This window comes from Diadema antillarum, unplaced genomic scaffold (genome assembly GCF_040938485.1).
Source record: "Diadema antillarum isolate AM-2024a unplaced genomic scaffold, OU_Dant_1.0 seq00001753_RagTag, whole genome shotgun sequence".
In the NCBI taxonomy this organism is placed as follows: domain Eukaryota; kingdom Metazoa; phylum Echinodermata; class Echinoidea; order Diadematoida; family Diadematidae; genus Diadema; species Diadema antillarum.
In genome coordinates, this window is record NW_027272435.1 from 87,246 (window position 1) to 103,646 (window position 16,401).

Consider the following 16,401-nt stretch of genomic DNA (forward strand, 5'->3'; position numbering starts at 1 on the left):
CATTTTTCGGAAAACACTTCTTGACCAGTCGCTGTCAATATTCAAAATGTTCAAATCAGCAAGTTGATGATGTTTATTTCATATACAGAAATGACAAAAATCTCATATTTCAGCTGTATGAATATAAAACTTTGGTTAAAACCACCCCAAAGAAAAGTACAAATGTTAAGTGATATATTTTGGTATGGAAATTAAATATGCTTTTACCTGTATCAGCTAAAATAAATTTTTCGTGTATAACATACATGAAAAAAAAAAATTGTGAGGGCATGACATCATCAACTCGCTCATTTGAATATTCATAAGGGCTGGTCAGGATTTGCTTTCCGGAGAAAATATGAAATTTCAAAATGTCATATCTTCCTTACTTCTTATTTGATTTTTGGAATGTTCTGAAGGGAATTTTTAACTCTTTCTTTTAGAGTTTATTCATTTGGGGGTTGGATTTCCTCTTCAACACTCAACTTCGGTCTGGATTCTTGAGAGAAGGTGGAGGTAAACCAACAACACTGCACCTCTACGCAGGACAAATACTGCAACAAACTTTTAATTGTAGTTTGAATTCTATTTGTGACTACAGTAAAATGACACGAAAATGCCCTTTGTGTATGTACCATAGTCCTCTACTCGTTTATGAGTTTTCAAAGCCTAAGTTTAGCAATGTGGATAATCTCGCCTCTACTAGAGCTGTGCCTGATAGAATACATAATCAATGAGTTGCGCCTGCCGAATGTGGAATGTGCGCTATAAATATCCCTGCTTTTAGGAGATTATGGCATGCAAGAGTATAATCATAATCTAGACGTAAATTATGCTCGGAGATTTCCGTGCTAAACCATGACAATACGTTACTAATTCGAGTCTCTGGAGGGGGTTCCGTTTCAGCACAGGCAGTCCAGATGAAGTGAATGCATTCTTTTCTTCAACATAATGTTCCTTGTTACCTCACCAACTTTTACTTCTTTTATGCCCAATATAATTATACATTCTTCAGAATGACTTTTTGAGGGGAAAGAAAACGAGTGAAGGACCAACACAATCTGTGGGCCTAATGCTACGCGGATTGACTTTGAAAACATGGGAGTTGCGCATTACTTTGAAACACACTTTTAAGTATTTGCTCCCAAAGGTGAATGTTTAAAGGATCTAATTATTTTATTGCACAGGTCATGCTTTTTAGGCAGGTTGTGAAAGTGTGTTGCGACTTGGAGTGTCAATCTACTAACTGCACTAACATCACATGAAACCAAAATGCATTAAGAGATGAGAAGAGAAGAAAATTAAAAGAAGACTACCATTTAATATCCCCGCAAAAACGAAAAAAAAAAACCACAATAAGTATAAACCAAAACTTCGTAGTTCCCTCACTTGTGCATAAGTATTTAGTGTATATAAAACACACATTTACAACAAGCAAACACATCCTCACACATCTGTATTTCAGGCAGTTAAAATATATTTTTCTTCATTGATTTACAGTGCATTTTACTTGCATGCAAAATTGCCTAATAACGAAGCATCTGGTTTGATTTTTTTTAAGCAGAGTACGAGCGTTCAAATTAATAGGGACATAATTATCGCAGACGTGTTGAAGTAGCAATTATGTGCAGGCCTGTCGTAGCCCTGGATCTAAATTCACACTTCCTTCCTTCGAAATAAATAAGCAACAGTCACTCAGCAGGTGGGTAAATGGATTCTTTCTGAAAGAGTTGGCAGTTGTTCGGGTGAACACCCTTCCGGAATGTGTAAAGTCATGCGTTCTACCTACTGTGACCAAATACTAGTACATGTATATCAAACCTATGTCTTCAAAGACTTACAATGATTGATTTTTATCGAGGAAAAGTCCTATAACCTTCTCACCTTATGGATTCAAAAACTGTGCGGGAATGGTGGAGACGAGCAGAGGAAAAGAAAACTGTAGAAAGTAAAACAAATTAGTATTTTGTACGACATCAATCATCAACGTTGTTCGGGTCAAATCAACAGCTCGTGGGTGGTTGGGTCAAGGGTCAATGTCCCCTTCGACAGGAAAAATCTCTGGGCGGAGCCTTCTAAAGTCATAAGTTTCTTGATTTTTTCCCCAATCTCCCCTTCTGGAGCTTATATCTTAGCATGCTCTATCAACACAAAAAGAAACTAGAGATTGTAATTTGTCATTACTGACAAATTAAGGTGATCCGATTTTTTTTTTAATCAATGATTCGAATCCTGATGACCATACAGGTTTCATCTGTGTTTAGAGACATTGGCCGTGTGATGTTTGGATTCTCATTTAGAAAAGGAAGTCATATCTGTCATCTTTGGTACCAAATTCTGTATACACTAGATAACGAAGATACAGCAACAAATACACATGACCTTTGACCCACCTTTACACTCCCAAGATGGCATCTGAGGAAAAAGTGGTTATTTTGTGAAATGATTCTTGCGACATCGTCTATACGTGTGCAAAATATGGGAAAGATAGGACAGGTATTCACCAAGATACTAGATAAAAAATGTATGACCTTTGACCCTAATTTGCATACCCAAGATGTTGTCAGATCAAATCGTTATTTTATGAAATAATGTACGTGACATGAACTAAACATGTGCCAAAGATAGGGGTGATAGGGCCTGTTTTTTCTTGAGTTATTGCAAAGACAGTTGCAGAAAGAAAGAAATATGAAAATACATCGAAGATAAGCTTTCATTTCCACCAAGTTTTTTGACGTGATGCCGACGTCATATGAAAAAGTGGAGGGCACATGACGATAGCCCAAAGTCTCAGCTACAACATATCAAAATCTGGGAGAAATTCACCGAAGGTTAAGTGAGCTAGGGCTCGATAAAGACAATCACGTCAATTTTCACATCTAGAAAAATTCTCTCCCATAGAGATAGCACGTCATAGCGAAGATACAGAAAGATGTACATATGACCTTTGCCCCCACTTTGCACAGACAAGATGGCATCTGAGCAAAAAGTGGTTATTTTGTGAAATGATCCTTGTAATATGGTCTTTGCGTGTGCAAAATATGGGAAAGATAGGACAGGTATTCACCAAGATACAGGATGAAACATTTATGACCCTTGACCCTAATTTACATACCCAAGATGGTGTCCGATCAAGTAGTTGTTATTTTATGAAATAATGTACGTGACATGAATTAAACGTGTGCCAAAGATGGGGGTGATAGGGCCTGTTTTTCTTGAGTTATTGCAAAGAAAGTTGCAGAAAGAAAGAAATATGAAAATACATCGAAGATAAGCTTTCATTTCCACCAAGTTTTTTACATGATGCCGACATTGTATGAAAAACTGCAGGGCACATAACGATAACCTAAAGTCTCAGCTACAACATATTAAAATCTGGGAGAAATTCACCGAAGGTTAAGTGAGCTAGGGCTCGATAAAGACAATCACGTCAATTTTCACATCTAGAAAAATTCTCTCCCATAGAGATAACACGTCATAGCGAAGATACAGAAAGATGTACATATGACCTTTGCCCCCACTTTGCACAGACAAGATGGCATCTGAGCAAAAAGTGGTTATTTTGTGAAATGATCCTTGTAACATGGTTTTTGCGTGTGCAAAATATGGGAAAGATAGGACATGTATTCACCAAGATACAGGATGAAACATTTATGACCTTTGACCCTAATTTACATACCAAAGATGGTGTCTGCTGAAGTAGTTGTTATTTTATGAAATAATTAACGTGACATGAACTAAACGTGTGCCAAAGATGGGGGTGATAGGGCCTGTTTTTCTTGAGTTATTGCAAAGAAAGTTGCAGAAAGAAAGAAATATCTCAATACATCGAAAGTAAGCTTGAATTTCAACCAAACGTTTTGACGTGATCCCGACATCGTATGAAGAAATGAAGGGCACACTTACGATAGCGTAAAGTCTCAGCTACAAGATATTAAAATCTGGGAGAAATTCACTGAAGGGTAAGTGAGCTAGTGCTCGAGAAAGATAGTCGTGTCAAATTTCATTTCCAGAAAAACTGCACTCCCATAGAGATAACACGTAAACTGGTCAAATTTGACAAGATTACATTCAATCCATTTTTACGAGGTGATGCTGTCATCCAATTAAATTTTTGTAAATTTATGTTTGAAAGAACATTAAATAAGCTACAACATACTGAAATTTGGGTGAAAATTGACAAAGTATTAATGAGATACGCTTGAATAAACTTGAAATTGGATGACGTCATTTTGAAAATTTACTTTTTTAACTTTATTAAGAAATTTGATATCTTTTAATCATTTTGCCAGCATTGCCACCCCATTAAATGACATGTACAACTCATCAGCTTTCAAAATATGTAAAAAAAATGGGGGGTCACCGTCCATCCTGACGAGTAAAATCGGATTTAAAAATGGCGGTTTTGGGGCATAGTTGCACTGTATATCACCATTAACGCGCGCGCGGAATTTCAACTTTGACGAGCCCGTATGATGTCGTATTGAGACGGATTGACTTGAAACTTGGTAGAAATATTCCTTGACACTTCAGACATCCGATCCGTGTGAAAAAATGGGATATTTTCGTCGCATATGAGCTTTGCGCGCGTATATGCGCGCGCGCGTACGCGTCCGTCGATTTTTTCTGAAATACTCCAAATGACCTGAAACGTATGCAAAACAATTTTGAGCTCGATTGGAGCACGTTAAAATTTCAACGCGCGCGTACGCGCTCGTTTACCAGGGTCGCGATGAAATTTTATTAAATATATCGATAGAACTTGACTTGAACTATATGATATGTAAATTTCATTGAGAAATTCCATTTCATCAATGAGATACGAATGTGAACGTGATTTCAGATAATGACGTCATAGTGACGTCATGGTTGACTGATCACAATGATACATTAGATCTGTCGTTCTTATGACGTGATACATATATGGTATAAGTTTAAAAGTGATAGGTGAATGACTTTTTGAGTTAATCGCTGCACAACATTTGAGGAGAAAGAAATAAAGAAGAAAGATTCAGTACAGATACAATAGGTGATCCGAGAGGATACTCGGATCACCTAATAAGAGAAACAAAAACTTGCGCATATCACACACACACACACACGTGCTGAAAAACAAAGTTTGCTGTCCTTGGTATACCCTTAGTACTGTCTTCGTCAAATACATTTTTTCACAGTTAGTAAGTTTACTCCACAAGTCATTAGTAATACAGACGTGCTTGCTTGTTTGTTTGTTTGTTTGTTTTTACATAGGCCTATAGAGATGAGACATCAGCTGACCGACTGATATAGATAGTTTGTGATGTCACGATCTGTATAGTGACAGTCTGTATAGTGATTTCAGTGTGAGATGTGAAACAGATCGTGCAATCGTGCAAATAAAGTTGGCTGGCTTGCCCTCCGTGCGTTGACTGTGGAGCAGTATGTTCCTTTGGCTAAAGGTTTCCAGCCCCGAATATCATCTTTTCTTCACACGAGAGATATTAGACATTAACCAATAAAGTGAAACGAACGAGTTTAATGCGATTCCTTTGTGTTATCCAGTAATGCAACAAGGTTAGATTCCATCCGGGAAATAATGATTTTTATTTTTTTGAATTTGCCCTAAATCCTTCAAAAATAGCACATTTCCTCCCCTAAACAATGAAAGGCAGACCTATATCTACGCCACAAATGTCTTGTAACTTGGAGCCAGGCACGTCCCGTCGCCGAATAATTGCAGAGGATTTCAAACCTTGTGATACGGTTAAAGCTGTCTCTCATCAGAACATGGCGCCCTTGATCTATTGGATCATTTCTGCCAACTCTTTTCAGCAATATTTGGTACGGTCAAATGATTATGCCTGAAAAAAAAAAAGGAATATCTTAAAAAAAACAGAGAGAGAGAAAGAAGAGAGCATTGAGACCTGCAAGGAGAGAATGGCCACAGAGCCTCCAATGGATGCAGCATGCTAGTACACAATTACACCTTCATATTCATTCATTCATTATTCATTCATTCATTCATTCATTTTATTTTCTAAAAAGAAAATATATGTGCAATTGCATATCACAATAGACAATTCTATGGAATATAGTATTATTCAGAAACATATTTTATTTCATAAAAGTATGTCGAGGAAGATTGAGGGGCTGCAGTGAGAAGTGAACTAAGCGAAACAAACAATGCTACTCATCTGTTTAATGGCTATGTGCATACTTGTATATTAAATTTGCTGTGTATACATAATTTTCAAAAACGGCAGGAATATTAGCAACTATGTAAGCTATGAATTGGCCCAAACGATAATGATGCAAACCCTTACTTTCAAAATACATGTATTTTTCTCTAAGAATAACTCATCATCCATATGAGATTGCCTGTATTTAGAAGCATTGTATTATATCATACGAAGCGCCTTTTTCTGCAAGAGACATATTTTCGTTAAATGTGTGTTACTCTATACTACAATACCATAAGTTATATTTGACTTTTCCCTTTCCCCAAGCACAGCCGTTGTAAGAGTGCTTTTTTTATCAGGTGCTTATATGCTTGCTGTGAATGTGTTACACGCTGCACGTCGTATACACGAGTATTTAATCATCGGCCAGTTGACAGATGTGTGCACTTAGGTAACTATCTACTCTTGTCTATTGTCAGCTTCTACCGTAGAGTATACAATACTAAGTAGGTGCCTACACGTCTACGGCTTCTGCGCAGTTTGAAGTGCCTCCTTTTCATTCTGACTGATTTTTACAGACCCCTTTACTACCTTTACAGGCCCAATAATGCCTTCGAGCGCAAGAATTTGGCCGCTTTGTTGGAGGACGAGGTTGTCTATGTGCTGCACCTGTCAGTAACTGTCCACGACATCTGAGCTCAGGTTGAGGCCCTCGTTTGTGTTTAAAAAAGACAAGACGACAGCAAACACGGAGGCGGATCATGCACTTATGACACGTTGGGCTCGGATTAATTGAGGCGATGTCGCCCGCAGTGGAAAAATGCTGTTCTTTCTTTTCTGCTTGGTTCCACACGACTGGTACACTGAAGAACTCGGGACAATTTGGAGGGCTTTTGTCACTACAGTCAAGCGAGATGGAAATTTAATGTACTTTATAGCCAATGACGCATCTGCCGCAATATCCTTATGATGAAACTTATTTGGTAGGTAGCTTACAGCACTGTCACTATGCTGTGTGCAAGCCTATATCTAGAAAACTACTCATGAATAAAATGAACGGAAAATCTTGTGTCATAGATGATGCACTCTGATTTATTCATATCCGTCATCATACATATCTATTTCACAATGATTGCAATATTTCAGAAAGTACACTGCAAAAAGTCCAGTGTTAGATAGTGAACACCGAGCTGGTGTTAAATTTTCGGTGCTCATTTATGGTGTTAAATTAACACCTACGGGTGTCATTTCCAAATTTTAAACTGTTTTTTGAAGAGTTTCTTAGTAACTGCACTTCTTGTTGATTTTTAATTCAAACAAGACGATCAAGAATTTTACATTAGAATACTAGATTTTTGAAAAAATGTGAAAATAAATTTACACCAAAGTAACACCAGCTGGTGTGGTCCCTTATTGAAGCTGGACGGGTGTTAAAACATTGATATTAACACCAGCAAATATCAAATCAACACCATGTGGTGTCATTTTTGAATTAACACCAGTACAGTGTCAAAATAACACCAGGTACAGTGTCAAATTAACACCACGAAGTGTCAGGTGAACACTTTTCAACACCATCACAGTGCATTCTTAACACCTGTGGGTGTGGTCCTTTATTGAAGTTTGATCGGTGTTAGATTTAACACCCGTCGTGTTAAATCTAGCACCGATGTTTTTACAGTGTAATCTGAATCTTCAAGCACCATCAGATCTATCACAGAACCTGTCTTCATCGATACTCATCCAGGGCACACACACATACAAACACACATACAGACCACTATAATTTCAATATTGAGCTTCACCACTGACTTTTCAAATGTCTATGTGAATCAAGCAATTTACAGAGTAATTGATGATCTTTCTTGTACGAAGTTTATATGAATTTCATGAAAACACTTTTGTCGTTTAAGCAGTTATCATTAGGAAACAATATAAAAGTTTGGATGATTGACCACCAAAAAATGCCTTCGAATCATACCAACTGTCTACCCTTTAAAGTACAATAATCTGGACATTTCCTTTATCTAACGGACATACTAGTATCCACAGAACGACTATATGGGGCTTTATAGAGCATGCTATATATTTTGACAGTTTCACCATAAGAAGATAGGCAATTAGCAAGACAAGAAAAAAAAAAAACTTTTCACTTGACACGCTCCGGTATTTCGTGCCTGGTTGACTCGGGATCAGCGTATATCGGGGCACTAATTCCTTCGTCTGTGACGCCTGCCAAATATCAGATCGAAAGTCATTCAGCCAGATACAGTGTATATCACTATATTTGTATAATCTACAGGTCGACGTGAGGGCTATATCAGTATTTGTGAGATAAATTCTCCAAAAAAAAAAAAAATAATTTGAAATCATATAGAGATCATGTGTCATAGTGGTCCGGTACATTCAACTTTTGTATCATGTAATAGTAATGTCGGTTCTGCGGCAGGCATTCCTTCATATTGTCTTAGATGCCCCTTTCTCTCTCTCTGCATTCACATAATTGTTATCAAGTTGTTAACGTTCATGTCTAATTTATTCTTTCCTGTCGTCTTGATACACAATCACTAACATAGGATTTGTAATACTTTACTTTCCCGCAGCCTTGTCGCATAAAGATCTGATTGACATGCATGCATAACTCGCCGTATGAAAACGGTATCACACTGGCTGACCTCTGTATAATCTTCTTAAAGTACAATTCGACTATTTTGAATAAGATACAATTAATAACACGTACTACACGCACGGCAATTCAGTTAACTACATCAAAGGAATCGTTCCAATTCACCTCCACCCTCTACCCCACTCCTCCCCCTTTCTCTCGTTCTCTCTTTTTTTTTTAGATATATCTTTACCTACAGTGGAAGAAATAACAGGTATGTCATCAACTGCTCATGTCAACGACAACCAATTTCAGGGTAAAGCGAAGAAGGTTAACAATCAATTACACAGAGCCATAAAATCACGGCGAGGCAGTCCCCTCGGGCGTGTTTGAAGAGTGTGTATTGTGCGCTGGCTAGAGTAGATGGGTTTTCGGGAATGAAAAATGGGGAACTTGATTTTTTTTTTCTTTACTTTTGTTGACAAAAGGGCAACTTAAAGAACGTAAATTGCCAAATGTCATTTGATAGTCATTGTCAATATATCTGTACCTGATCATCCAATTTACTTTGTATACTCGTACCGAGCAAGGATCGAAGTTCCTGAAATGGGCAAATGCATTTTGGGGATAGTTGCCTCAGCTCATGACAAATCACTTATTTTGATGTTGTTTCTAGGTGTTTTTTTTTCATTGTACAAAAAGAAAGAAAAAAAAACTCTCCACTATTCAGTCACAATATTATCAATCCCTGCACGATCACAACAATTAATGGTAAAGAAGCGGTGGGGCTCCTCAAGTGTTGAATTTCGTTAAATCTCTCAGGCGATCATGTCACGAAACATTAACTTTCAATCTGCCCAAACTCGAAAGATAGGCTGACAAATTCTTCCTCTGGGAGTCTTTTCAAACTTGACATTTCATACGACATAATCCCCTGAAGGCGATTTCTTTTGCAGGGAATATCATAACTGCATTACAGTGGCAACCTTTAAGCCCGTAAATGGCACGCGAAAATGCGAAGGCAATTTCAACAGTTCAATAAAATCATATTTCAAAAATGATCACAAGCGAAAATGTGAAGACGATTGCAAAAATTTAATAAAATAGTCTTTTAAAATGATCATAATATGGTTATATATAGCTCCAGCAGGAGGTGGAAAGGATATGTCTCTTCCATTCTCCTGGTAACTACGGCGTCTGCTTATAGTGCCTTGTCTCCTGTTTTCTTTTTTTTTTCTTTTTGAAATGAATAAGTACGCTCCCTTGCAGAATATAACGAGTATTTTTGTTTACCTTTGTATAACACGAACCACTGGAGCAAAAGTATCTCACGATGGTTTCAAAATACACGATGCTAGCAACGTGAGAATATATAGGAAACCTAGAAAACACGAAAAAGAGTCTCCCTATTTGAGAATAGCCCTGGTTTAAATACAGCTTTGTATAAACCATGATCTTCGATGAGCCTGTATAGATTGTGTGACTCACGCACATTTTTTTGCCCTTTCCCACATATGCAACTTGTGCAGTCACGGAAAATGCCTAAACATTAATTTGAGAGAACAAGCTTCGCTGGAAGAACAGGCACTGTCCTATATCATCGTTGGATTAAAGTAAAGCAGAGTAAGATAAAGGAAAGGAAAAGAAAGAGGTTTGTGTCTGTACTCCATGTGTATCAAATATGTGTGAGTGTGAATAGATTTGTGATTTACTATTGAGTTCTTAACAGATCCCTAATCACCGACGAGAAAGTAAATAAATCCGAACAACTACTCAGTATAACAAGACGACGCGATTCAATTACGCACAAAGGTTTGTATCACACAAAAAACAGTTTTGTATCACCTCCTTGCAAAAGATGAGTTCCACAAGGGTCGAAACATTTGACTCCGCGACATCGAGAGATACGCCCCCACATTATGACGTGGTATTTAACCAAGATGCTTGCAGCACTTACGGGCTTACTTATAATAAATCATCTCCTCTTAATGTCTAATTAGAAAGAAACTCGAGCATGAATTCAAATGATCGATGCTTTTATGTGCTCATTTTATAGATACTCTTTTCGAGGGCTACTGATTATCTCCCTATATTGTGTCGGCCACATTCTTATCAAGCGTTCTTGATATCACTAATCACAGTGTGAGTTAAATTGCTAACATTAACGCTTATAGACTTTAAAGACAACCGGACTGTCATAAAACTCAAGTAAACAAACCAGTATAGGACAGCTGACACCTGTCTAATCTAATTTGCATATGACAGCACAGATCAAACTTTGTTCCTCTTTTTGTTCCGTCTAGATGAAAATTTCGCTGTTCTGTTTGATTGATTTTACATCCCATCAGAGCCATTTGAACATAGAGTACTACATCCCTTTTACTGAGAGGCGAACAGAATATTTGAATTCAGTGTTACCATTTCTAAAGAAAACAAACAAACAAAACAAATAAATAAATACTCTTCACTCATAAAGCCTGTTTTATCATTTCACAGTCGGTTTTGATGCCGACGGAGATTCGTCTTACCCAAAGTCGCATCATTCAGTAGATGTTTTTTCGTATCTTGGATATCTTACCCTCTTTCTTCTCTTTACCAAGATATGTTAGTCTTCTGTCATGACGTTGTAAAGCGAGACTTTCTCCGTCCATCCCATTCTGTTTCCCTGTCGATTTTTCCAGTTTCCCTCCACTTGTGTCTTCATCGTGGCGTTTTCCTGCCGAGAGATATTCTCCCCGAGAGCCGTGCAAAGATCCACTCTCGTGTTTGTCAAATCCGCTGAAGAGTTTCTCGTCCTTGCGATATGTGTAATGAACACCAACTATAATAATCACCTGCACAGGTAGTACGACGAAGAGCAGGAACGTGCGAAGTCGTCGGCATTTCATCTTGCGAGTGCGTCTCTGAAAGCTTCATTGAGCAGGGATCATTTCTTTTCCTCTCAACCGCAAAGTCAGACCAAACGCGACATCCTGAATCGCAGCAAAAAGAGAATCTCTTCGATCGCAAGCTCACCTAACCGGCACGACGACTTCACATCAGTGCGCAGAGGTGCTAAAGAGAGATCACACACAGCGAGGTGCTCCACGTTCGTGTTCAGCACTGAAACCCCGCTTACGAGAATGCGTCGGAAGGATATCGTCTGCTACTGATACTAGACTCATCAAAGAAGCAGGGTAACTCTAACCGGAGAGCGCGAAAGAGTCATATGTCGCACCTATAGAATGATGGAAAAGTACATTTTCTTTCTCTGGAGCGTTAGATAGATCTGTTACCTAAGCCGATTAACATACTTGCTGATCCGAAATTCTTTCCAGAACCATGTATCAATGAAGGAACCGACAGGAGACAAAGACCGACTTAAAATCACTTCACACCATCAGACATGAAGAAATGTGTTCTTGTTCGCAATATCATACAGTCAGGGCTACCGAAGTATTTGTGATAACTTACCAAACCAAAAGTTTTGCTTTTTTTTTTTGGGGGGGGGGGGGGGGGGGGGGCTAGTTTGCCAGTTGCTTGTTCATATGGAGGCTGTGTTTGTGAACATCTGACGGTTTAGCGCCAGCTAGTGTTGACTATTATTGTCATGTCTAACAAATTACCCCTTGTTCGTCCGCGACGTAAACAGAAGGTTCATAATTGAGAACAGAGTCTATCATCTTAAATTGTAGTTAATTTTGCTATTGCAGTGATTCCAACTATGCAACACAAAATTAATCGACATGGCTGTAAACGAGCTGTGTACAGATTATTCACATTAACACTCATCAATACAATGTATCGCAATTATTGGTTATCATACTTTCTTTTGAACTGTGGATAATTTGTGAAAACAAACACATGAATGAATATACATCATCCCCTGTGAAAGAGAAGGGGGCAGGCGGTGCTGGAGAGGGGCGGGAGAGCAGAGGGAGGAGGAGGAGGAGGAGGAGGAGGAGGAGAGAGGCAGAGAATATGGGGAATGATGATATGGTTATTGGAAGAGACTCAACACAAAGAATACCTATCGCCTTTGGCATAACAATCATGAGTTCATAGTTTACGGGGAGACCAGCCGAGAAGGCTAGCTTAGGTCTGCATAATAAATGTGCTATAAACTGAGATTGTAAATTTGAAACAAGTTATAAAACTTCAAGTGTGATATGCGTGCTGATTGTTCGATAAATTTGTTCATATCTAGATGATAATAATAGTAATAATGATAATAATAATAATAATAATAATAATAATAATAATAATAATAATAATAATACTAACAATAATAACAATAATAATAATTCTTCAGTACACCAAAACTTTGAATAATGCATTGAACACTACATTGATTTAAGTTTCTACACTGTTAAAAATATCCCTTAACATTAAGTAGAACTAATCGCATTTGCTTTGGAAGCCCTACCTCCCATAAAGTAAAATATGATGCGATAATCGTTATTCATCCAATGATAGACTTGTTACCGCCTCAAGACATTCCCACTCTCCAGACTGGTGGGGGCAAAGGGAAATGGCTACTTCAACGCAGGAAGATATTATCGATTAACGTGATGTTTTCTTGTTTCAATTTTCAATTTCAATTTCAATTCTATTTTCGTATTTCTCGATGGAAAATATCTGGCATATAACAAAATATGATAATACAAAATGTCCAGCTTGGATATATACATGAAGAAATAGGAATACAAAAATAATACATAACGGTCGATGTGTCATTTTCAATGAAAGTAAAGGATGCAAAGAGAAATACGATGGAACCTACTAAAAAGCATGTGAAATATGATGGAAGAGAAATACGATGGAACCTACTAAAAAGCATGTGAAATAAATTTGAATTTGAATTTGATATAGGCCTACTAATAGTAATAGTCATGATAATAATATTAATAACAATAGTTGTAATCAACATCATTTTCATCATCGTCGTCGTCGTCGTCGTCATCATCATAATGATGATAATATAAATATAGATATGAATACGTATACTATATTCATCTATTTATATCTTTATCTATCTATTATTTCATTACTTATTTACTTATCGATTTATTCATCTATCTATTTATCTATTTACCTATTACAACTCAGTGGACAGTAAAATATCTCATAAATCGCTGGAGCCGTGATGTCTGAATGTCTGGTCACCTGTCTGGTTGATGTTTGTCGAACAACAGTATTCTTCAGAAATCAGTGATCGGGACCCGTCTAGCTTACCGTCAGCTGCAGTCCTCATGGAAATCTTCTCAGAGCTGAAGACGCGAATTATCACTTGTATGCCGCTGAAGTTAAGATCTATCTTCAGCTTGACCCTAATCAGTGGCGGATCCAGAGGGGGGCGCAACCGGCGCACGCCCCCCTTTAATTTTCGTTAAAAACAAAGAAAATAAAAAGAAAAAAATGAAATGAAACCCGGAAGTGGCACCAGAAAAATTAGTCACGCCCCCCTTTACAGAATTCCTGGATCCGCCTCTGCTAATGACCCGCCAAGTCTTCAACTCAGTCTCAGTACACTTTACACATGTGTTATTTCTTCATGATCCCGCAAAGTTGTCGCTGTTCCAATCTTGTGTTATGACCCCCCCCCCCCTCCCCATCATCAGTGCTCCTGCAGTCAGCAGGATGATGAGTTAGCGTCATCCTCTCCTCCTTCGAGTGGCTGGAGAGTGTAGAGCTTCGTGATGACGTGTTAATAAAATCTAGACCTTTCCACAGCAGTCAGCGTCATCTCAAGCAGAAAAATCACAGTGTGCTCTCTTTTCGCCTGAGCTCTCCCAAAGACGTCGTTTCGTAACACTAATCAAGGCTCCTCCTAAAAAAATACACAAAAAACCACGCACACACACACACACACACACACACACACAAAGAAAAAAAACGGGGTATGTCCAAACTCTCCAGTGTTTCGATATTCTGCAACGGAATCATCGTCCACTGGTATAGTCATAGAGAGATCTAACATTGCTGTATATTCCAAAGTCAATCAATATTCATATCTTCTCTTACAGCCCAAACGTTGTCTCCTCTCATTCATTATGCATGACTATGAGTCCATTAATTTTGAGATGACGTCAAACTAGTGTGCTCTTGTTTGGTGTGGTCCTTCAGTGTTGAGACTTGCAACCAAATATTGCAACCAAATATTGCAACCAAATATTTATTTTTTTTCTTTTTCCTCTACTGATGTAATATATTGTCAAGGTATGGTGCACATTGGGGTGCATTGTGGGGTCGGCGTGGTTGGCTGCCGGGCCCCCTTCCACTCCCTTCATATGGTATAAAACCATGTGGAGGGGGGGGGGGGGGGGTCCGGTGGTTGACCGTGTTGGCCCTGCGGTGTGCTCCGGAGTGTCACTAACCCTTAATATGTTAAGTGTAGGCCTCTTCACAGGTCAACAGACAACCGGTGATTCATTTTACAAACTACTACAAGTGACGCTTTGTATGTTGGACTAGACACCTGCACTACATCGAAAACGGAAACTTTAGAAAATGTCAATGGTTGGTATGCATGCGGTGTAATTGCGAAAGCAATTATTACACAGGATGATCTGAAATAACCGCATTTCAACGTTTCACACCCCTTATCAAAGAGCTCCATTTGTGTGTTACAGGTGAACCAGATGTTATGTTCTATTCTTATGATAGTAAATCCAGTGCAGGAGTTTTGGTAGAGTTTGCATTGAGGACTCAATGAGGTGAATAATAGTTAAATGTGCATTTATACGCAGATTTATAGCTAAGTTCCCCTGTTTGTTTGTTGTTGTTTTTTATGACTACTAGTAGTAACGTAATTATGTTGACTCTGGCTCTAAGTATTTCGTTTCAATTACTCCTTTATAGTTTGTTACAGCACACCACGCACCGATGCACCTCATCGTATACACCCCGTGCATACGATATGCACTGCACTCCACGTTGCACCACGATATGCAGTTATCACATAATGTCACTCATTGTAAATGAATTTTGATTTTGGAATAGATGACCAACAGCTAGTGAACCACACAAGCCAATACTTCACTATCAACGAATTTAACAGTCAATTTTCTTTCAATACCGCAAATCAGATTTGTGCTAATTTCAGTTTAATTCATTTTAATATAAGAAGTTTAAATAAAAATTTTGAAATATTTGAATTATTTTTAAGTTCCCTCAATGATTTCCCATTTTCCGTCATAGGAGTTACCGAGACATGGTTGCACACCAATTCCCCGGACCTATTTGGCATTGAAAATTACAATTTTATTCGTAATGATAGAAAGTATGGCAAAGGAGGTGGGGTTGCCATGTACGTCAATAATCAAATTGAATTTAAAATTCGAACTGATTTGTGTATTCAGGAAGCAGAAAGTTTATTTATTGAAATCCTAAATGAAAATGAAAAAAATGTTATAGTTGGTACTATTTACCGTCCTCCACAAAATGACATTCAATCTTTTTTTGATAACTTCGACCATTGTGTTAATGAAACCTTTGGAGAGAGAAAATCCATTTTCTTGATGGGAGATTACAATATAGATTTATTGGAACCTACCCATTTCCACGACATATTATTTTCCAATTCAATGCATCCCCACATCAATAAACCTACCAGAATAAATAACACCACACATAGCAAAACATTAATAGATAACATAATGTCTAACGTAATAACGGAAA

General features: G+C 37.9%; 1 pseudogene; it reads right to left on the reverse strand.

Moving 5' to 3' along the window:
• The window catches only part of LOC139712045 (uncharacterized), a 38,710-nt pseudogene extending 27,080 nt beyond the window's left edge, over window positions 1–11,630 (reverse strand).
• Between the last annotated feature and the right edge of the window lie 4,771 nt (window positions 11,631–16,401).